Genomic DNA, 8694 nt, shown 5'->3' on the forward strand with positions numbered 1-8694 from the left:
CTAATATCCAGAACCTGCAAAGAACTCCAACAAATTTACAAGAAAAACAAACAACCCCATCAAAAAGTGGGCAAAGGATATGAGAACAGACATTTTCTCAAAAGAGGGACATTCATACAGCCAACAGACATATGAAAAAATACTCATCATCACTGGCCTCAGAGAAATGCAAATCAAAACCACAATGAAGTTTTATCTCACACACCAGTTAGAATGGCGATCATTAAAAAGTCAGGAAACAACAGGTGCTGGAAGGATGTGGAGAAATAGGAACACTTTTACACTGTTGGTGGGATTGTAGTAGTTCAACCATTATGGAAAACAGTATGGCGATTCCTCAAGGATCACAAGACTAGAAGTACCATATGACCCATCCCATTACAGGATATGCAAAAGGATTATAAATTATGCTGCTATAAAGACACATACTGCGTATGTTTATTATTGCAGCACTATTCTAATAAGACTTGGAATCAACCAAATGTGTCCATCCCGGTGACCAGATTGGATTAAAGAAAATGTGGCACATATACACCATGGAATACTATTGAGCCATAAAAAAGGATGAGTTGCGTCGCTGTAGGGACATGGATGCAGCTGAAACCATCACTCTCAGCAAACTATCACAAGAAGAACAGAAACCAAACACCACATGTTCTCACTCGCAGGTGGGAACTGAACAACGAGATCAGCGGACTCAGGAAGGGGAACATCACACACGGGGCCTATCATGGGGAGGGAGGGAGGGAGGATTGCCGTGGGGTATACCTGAGTGTAAATGACGAGTTGATATAGTGCAGCAGACTAACAGCACAAGTATACATATGTAACAAAACCTGCATGTTATGCACATGTACCCTACAACAAAGTATAATAATAATAAATAAATTAAAAAAAAAAAAAAAGAATAAGGTTTGCAGCCCATCTCAAGTGTCTGTTTTGTTTCGGGGTCAGAAACTTATAGCATGTTATTGATATGACTCAAATCTTTAACACAAAAGAGAAAATTAAATGCAAAGTATTAAAAAAGAGAACTTCAGACTATAAAGCCTAGAACATTAAATATTCTTTCTTTTTTACTCATTCGATATAAAACTTATGTTGCCTCTCTTAACAAAATACTGTTAAGTGTCTTCTCATCCAATTACCTCCTTTTATCTGATTCTTTATTCACAATCAAACATCTCATTATTATAGTAAAGCTGTGCCTGTAGTGAGGAAAATATCTTACGGACATCCATGCAAGTGTTTCATTTTACATATTATTTAAAGCAATTAATTGATCCTCTGATTTTATGGGCTGGTGTGGAGGAGGAGGCATGGACACCTACATGCATTAATAGAGCAAAGGAACAATGATATTAATGTATGATGAAGAGAACTTAAGGCCAAACAATAAAGTTGATATGAAGTTTTCCATGGATAATTGTATTGTTTGTAAACCCTTAACCATATAATAACATAACATTGCAATACGTAAAATAAAATGAAATTTTAGGAAATTATTTTAACACACATTCTTAAGTCATTTTGCCAAACAGTTTAAACCAAAAGGAAAACATGGATATAGCATATTTAACCATCCAGAAATCAGTAACATGCATCTTATGTGAAATCTTAGAAAAGATGTACAAATATTCTTTTCTAATGGAGCTTTTATACAAATTGACATACTAAACCATACAGAAAAATCGGTCATGAAATTTTAGTGCCAATGTCCCAAGGCCACATCGGAATAAATTGAGAGATAACAAAAATAGAAAAATAAAAAATCAAGAATATTTTAGCTCCAAAATATTTGAGTAAAATATTTTTAAAAATTTCAACACATCAAGTAAGAAATAAGAGCTGCAATGGCATATTACTCTAAAAATGAAACAGTCAAAGAATCATTTTTTCCAAAACTTGTAAATAGCCTTTTTTTTTTTTTCTTCAGCTGTTGTTTATTGACATACAGGTAGGCTCTGTAGCAACAGGCCTGGAGGCGCTGCAGTAGTCTGCAGTAGTGGGGGAAAATGGAAGGTGGAGGGTGGAGTGTTTGCTGCAGGACAGCTGAGTGGAGGGCGTGGACAGGTGCGAACTAGGGAGGCCCAGGGGGCTGGGGAAGCAAGTAAGGGCCAGGGCCAGAGTCAGCTTCAAGGGAACAACAGCCCTGTGCCCTAAGGCCCCTAACTCTCTAGCTGTTTCCTGACCCCAGGCCAGGGTTGGGAGTCCTCTGGGCATCCATTTTTTCTCAAGGAACTGGACAGAGTATACACAGGAAAGGAAGCTGTCACCCTCTTGCCATCTGGCTCCAGGGGCCTCCAGTCCAGCATTCCTCCTTCTTCCCTTGATTGGGTGGGGCCACATGATGGGCAGCCAGGCTCTGGGCTGTCCCACTAGAGCAGGCTGCAAACACAGCCATGTTTCAGCGAGGCACTAATCTTCTTCCCTGGTGTCCCAGCCCGCCAGTGCCACATTACAGCCCAGAGTGAGTTCTGCAAGCGTTGCTGGCCTAATGGATGGGTTGGGGGAAGGGAGTGGGACAGGGGCTGGAGGAAGGGCTCTCAGGTTCATCACGGCACAGGAACAACACGCATGGTGTTGGTGAAGCCGGAGCCAGGGCGCCATCCGGTCAGCACGATGACCACATCTCCCTTCTTGAAGAAGCCTCGGGCCTTGCCAACATTCATGGCAAAGTTCACCTGGAGGTCCACGTCCTCAGCCCAGGCCTTCTGGACTGGGTCCTTGCACAGCACAGGGAAGATGCCACAGTACAGGTGGGCCTGACGAACTGTCTGGGGATTCCGGGTCACAGCAATGATGGGGGCATGTGGGCGGTATCTGGCCACCTGATGAGCAGACCTGCCAGACTTGGTGGGGACGATTATGGCCCCACTGCAGCACTTGAAGGAGGCCTCCACAGCACCCACGGCGGTGGCTTCTGTGGGGTCGCTGGTAATAGGCGCCAGGCGGCGGAGTTCCTCAAATAATTGCAAGTGGTAGATGGCGGCCTCTGCTTCACGGGCAATCAGGTGCTGCATGCGCACAGCCTCCCGAGGATAGTCCCCTTTGGCTGTTTCTCCAGACAGCATGATGCAGTCGGCTCCATCCAGAATTGCATTGACCACATCACTGCCTTCAGCCCAGGTGGGGCGGGGCTTCTTGATCATGCTCTCCAGCATCTGAGTAGCACAGATGACAGGCTTCCCAGCTCGGTTGCACCGCTCAATCATCATCTTCTGAGCAAGGAAGACCTTCTCCGCAGGAATCTCAATGCCTAGATCACCACGAGCCACCATGATCCCATCACTGGCCTCCAGGATTTCATCAAACCTCCGAACCCCCTCATGATTCTCGATTTTGCTGATTATCTTGATGTTCTTTCCCTTCTCTCCCAGGACCTTCCTAACTTCATGGACATAGCTGCCTTGAGGATGAACGACGCAAACACCATATCGACATCCTGCTCGACCCCAAACTTCAGATCCTGGATGTCCTTTTCCGACACAGCAGGCAAGTCTACAGCAGCCCCAGGAAGGTTCACACCCTTCTTGCTGCCCAAGGAGCCACCATTTTCCACCTCCGTCACCAGGAAGTCAGCACCTTTCTGCTTCACCTGAAGAGAAATAAGTCCATCATCCACGTAGATCTTGCTGCCCACTTCCACCACTTTGCAGATGTTCTTGTAGTCCAGCCACACTTTTCCATGTAGGCGTTATCCAGCCTAATTTTGAGAGTGGCTCCCTTCTTCAGCTCCACCTCTGCAGTGCCGCTGCCCTTGATGAGCCCAGTTCGGATCTCAGGTCCTTTAGTGTCCAGAGCCACAGCAACGGGCCTGTAGAGGATGGGGTCAGAAGCAAAGCCTTCCGTGGCTGTGCGCACATTCTTGATGGTCTCCGCCTGGTACTCATGAGTTCCATGAGAGAAGTTCAGACGAGCCACATTCATTCCAGACTTAATCATCTCCTTCAACGTCTCCACTAATCGGGAAGCTGGGCCAATGGTACAGATGATGCCAGTGTTCCGGGCTGTGGTGGGTGGTGAGTCAATGTCCAGGTGGCACATGTGCTCCAGGAATGTGTCAGCCATGGCTGCATGCAGCTGCTGGGTCTGACGAAGGCAGTCTCAAGCCACTATGGGGGCTTCGACATGGCTGCTGAGGTCCTCCGGCGCCGACTCACCCGGCTACTGCAAACCGGAAGAGGATGTGGATCCCAGGGACGTGCAGCTGCTGTGCCATAGCCAAATTTTATTCAGAACAATATAACTTTAAATGTCTCTATTATTTGATGAAAAGACATAAAATTTATTTCTCTGAGCTTGCACAAGACCCAGAATGCCTCAAGAAGCAAATATATCTAGGCTATTTAAACTCTTCCAGGATATAAAAAGCAAATAAATAAAAATATTAAAAACAGCTTAAAAATTCCGTTTGAGAAGTTCATGTTAACAAAAAGTGTCAGCAACAAGGATTGAAAACAAAATGAAAACCTGTAACTATTAAAACTAATTCTAGTAAATTTAAAAAAGAGTATAAAAATTAAAGTCAGGCAGAGTTACTGAGAACTTAAAGAATACTCCAATATTGTCACTAGTATTTTTCATCATATCAGTAAATCAGATGAAAAAAATTGACGCTATGAATAGAGGCCAAATAGTGTTTGATTAAATATTAAATTCATTCTTGATGTAAAACAATATAAAAATAAACATTTAAAATGTGAATGTAAAAATAACAAAGAACATATAACTTGACCCAGCCAATATTATGCAATATTGGAAGAAAACAAAAGCTTTTCATAAACGTGCTGTTACTTCTCTAAGAAAAAAAAATGGAAGGAGGAGGATAAAAGAAGGAAGAGTGGTAATTTGACGGTGTCTTAGATTTGATGAAGTACTATTCACAGCTGTTAAAATCTTGTCCATAAATAGATCATTTTCTCAGCTAGTCACATGAAAATCAAATTTATAACCAATTACAAAAGGAGTACATGCAATCAGGGCCTATGCATACATCGTCTCTGAACTTTCGTCAGTGTTTAATACAAGACTAGATGAAAGAGGTAGAAATTACTGAAAGTAGAATTTCCCTCTGTACATTTTCTTCTTAACAAGAAAGAAGATCCCTTACCAAATTGTTTAGCTGAGAAAAAAATCAGTATTTCCAAGAAATGTATATGTTTGTGTTAATTAAACTGATTGTTTTCTTAATACATATTATGAAATGTAATAATCACTGATCTACCTATAAGAGTAAATTACAACATTCTATAGCCCCTGTCTAATTACAAAATCTCTTAAAACCTTTGGAAGCCTTTGGAAATTAAAACCTTTGGAAATTCTCTTAAAACCTTTGGATTCAGAGAAATCTGACTAATTTTGACTCCAGCATAAAATATATCGTTTAACATGTGTGACAGCAACAAATTAAAATCAGATTATAAAAATAGGAAACTTAAAGGGGTCAAATCTCAATATGTTTCCTAAAACCAAATGTTTCTGCTTAAGGAAGAAAACTTTTACTTCTGAATTTAAAAGGAAAACATAAATCTTAAAATAGTTACAGTAGTCTCCCAAAATTTTATTGTATGATTATAGGCGTTCATTTTTGACTGCGCCTTTGAAAGTTTATTTTGATAATATATTTCAAACAGAAATGCTTTGTACTAGTGCTTTGTTGCAAGTACTAGTGACTATTTCAGACTCAAAGTTGTGTTGAAGTAATGAAAAAGATAATTATATTTTTGAACCCTTGATATTCTTGTTTACAGAATTGGCATCGCTATTTCCTTAGTCCGTTTAATACTGATACAAAAGAATACCTGAGGCTGGGTAATTTATAAGGAAAAAAGACCTATTTGGTTCACTCTTCTTATGGTGGGAAAGTTCAAGATAGGGCATCTGCATCTGGTGAGGGCCTTAGGCTGCTTCCACTCATGGCGAAAGGCATCAGCCAGTGCAGAGATTACCTGACGAGAGAGGAGGCAAGAGGGCGAGGGGGAGGTGCCCGGTTCTTTCAACAACCAGCTCTTGCAGAAATTAAGAGTGGGAACTCATTCACACTGAGGGAGGGCATTGGTCTATTCATGAGAGATCTGCTCCTATGACCCAAACACTTCTCAATAGACCCCACCTCCAACACTGGGGATCCAAATGAAATATGAGGCAAAGGACAGATATCCAAACCATAGCAGCTAGTTATATCATCTAGAACATCCAGAAGATATCTAACTTATGAGTACACTGGTTTCTAGTCTTTGAAGCCATGTATTGGGACATATTGTAATATGTGGTATCTTCTAGTTGCTGGGATTTTTGTGATATGCAGAGCTTTTCAACTTTTTTCAGGATTAGAATAAATAATTGTGCATCAACTTTGTAACTTAACGTGGTGCCCTCCTGCTCTGACTGAAAGTCTCTCTTCCCGATTACATCATTGACAAAACTGAAAAAAGCCACAGAACACATTTGCTTTGGCATTTGTCGAGATTTCCTAATTTTTTTTTTGTTGGAGTCTCGCTCTGTCACCCAGGCTGGAGTGCAGTGGCCGGATCTCAGCTCACTGCAAGCTCCGCCTCCCAGGTTTACGCCATTCTCCTGCCTCAGCCTCCCGAGTAGCTGGGACTACAGGCGCCCGCCACCTCACCCGGCTAGTTTTTTGTATTTTTTAGTAGAGACAGGGTTTCACCATGTTCGCCAGGATGGTCTCGATCTCCTGACCTCGTGATCCGCCCGTCTCAGCCTCCCAAAGTGCTGGGATTACAGGCTTGAGCCACCGCGCCCGGCCTGAGATTTCCTAATTTTTTTTTAAGAAAAGAAACCTTAAAGCAGAATAAAAAAGTCTTTGACTCATGGACTCTTGATAAATCAAGTATATGATCCAGTGTCTTTGCAGTGTGACTATAAAATAATATCAATTAAACTTAAGAAGAATTAACAAGATCTGTAGTTAATTTAAAAATGTAATGTGGAGTAAAAGAAGCAAGTGACAAAATATTTTATTTAAATATGAAGCACAATATATTTTTATTAATATCTTTATTATGAAAATGTGCAGATTGAAAGAACGAGCACCAAGTTTGTAATATTAAGACAAAAGGGGGTCTAGATGTGGACAGAAATCTAGAAAAGGTTTTACATTTTGTAATACTCTAAAAAGGAATATACATCTATTTATGTATTTGTGTGAGTATGTATATGTTTGCAGTTTGCATGTGTTCAGAGACAGCATATATAGTTATGTATAGTAATTACACAGTATGTTTCAGATAGATTGATAGGATTAAGAGTATAGGCTTTCAGCTTGATTTATTGAATTTGAAGCCTTTTCTTCTAGCTTTGGGGAAAATATTTGGGAGCAATATTCATTATCTCTTTAGGAAAGGATTAGAGTTCTCTACCTCATGCATATCTATCTTCTCCTTTCAACTTGCTTTGATCAATGAACTGTGAGGGAAATTGACATGTGTCTCCTGAGCAAAATCTTGTGAAACCAGCATGTCCTTCACATTTCCCTCCCTTTCCACCTGTGTTTGTGGTCATAGAAACGGGTGGAGATGGACCCTCAGTCAGCCTGGATCCCTGAGTCATTATGATGCACAAAACTCCATTGCAATGCACATGTAGCATGCATGAGAAATGAGGCTTTTGTGTTTTAAGTCACTGAGGCTATTGTTTCATATACAATTGTAGCATAAGCTAGCTTATTCTGACAGATACAGATGCATTGCTGTTGTACTTTTATACATGTCTAAATTAGAATAAGTTTAGAAGACTGGTGTGTTGTTCCTAAATGAATATAAACTCTCAAGAATTGTTTTCGAGCAATCAGTCCATATCAGATACTAAGCATGTAGGATACAAATACATGCATCTCAGTCTGTTCTCCATGTGTGAATAAAGTAGGGGGTGGAGAGAAAAGTAGTCATGTGAAAAAATAATTAAAAATACGTTTTTTGTTTTATAACAGGATGTTAAGTGCATTTTCTCCAGTGATGTCCGTTATTCTTTTGATACTCCACAGTAACGACAATGGGCATTAGTTGAAGAGGACAGACCATCTCATCTGACTTCCCAGTCAGGGTGGTCTCGGAGCTGATTCTGCAAACCTTAGCCTATAGCCACCTCCAAACAAGAGCATCTGCAAAGAGGAGGCCAGGATATTGAGAAAATGAAATTGGTGGAGTTTTCCTTGAAGAGAATTGTGGGCAAATTGTGCTCTTCCCCTTTCCTTGGACCTTGCTCCTTCATCACCTCAAGAAGAGTGAAAGTGCATCCAAAGAATGGCTTAATGAACAGAAGCGGAGGCCGCGGGGTGGCTCATGCCTGTAATCCCAGCACTGGGAGGCCGAGGTGGGTGGATCACAAGGTCAGGAGATCGAGACCATCCTGGCTAACACGGTGAAAACCCGGCTCTACTAAAAATACAAAAAGTAAAAAAATAAGCTGGGCATGGTGGTGGGCGCCTGTATTCCCAGCTACTTGGGAGGCTGAGGCAGGAGAATGGCGTGAACCCGGGAGGCGGAGCTTGCAGTGAGCTGAGCTCCAGCCACTGCACTCCAGCCTGGGCGACAGAGCAAGACTTTGTCTCAAAAACAAAACAAAACAAAACCAGAAGCCCTGGAGTTGAGGAGTCAGGAACAGGGCGTGACTCTTGTTGACAGGAGTCCTCTCTGTGAAAGAAGCTGAAGTGTTTTGTGTGATGGAGCGCAG

General features: G+C 41.7%; 1 pseudogene across 1 annotated transcript; it reads right to left on the reverse strand.

The window, feature by feature from the left end:
- Positions 1-1930: 1930 nt before the first annotated feature.
- LOC101020231 lies at positions 1931-4132 on the reverse strand (annotated as a pseudogene). The gene has a single exon (XR_642560.3). The product of XR_642560.3 is annotated as a pyruvate kinase PKM pseudogene (transcript).
- Positions 4133-8694: the final 4562 nt, after the last annotated feature.

The sequence above is a fragment of the Papio anubis genome, unplaced genomic scaffold, assembly GCF_008728515.1.
Source record: "Papio anubis isolate 15944 unplaced genomic scaffold, Panubis1.0 scaffold133, whole genome shotgun sequence".
Lineage (NCBI taxonomy): Eukaryota > Metazoa > Chordata > Mammalia > Primates > Cercopithecidae > Papio > Papio anubis.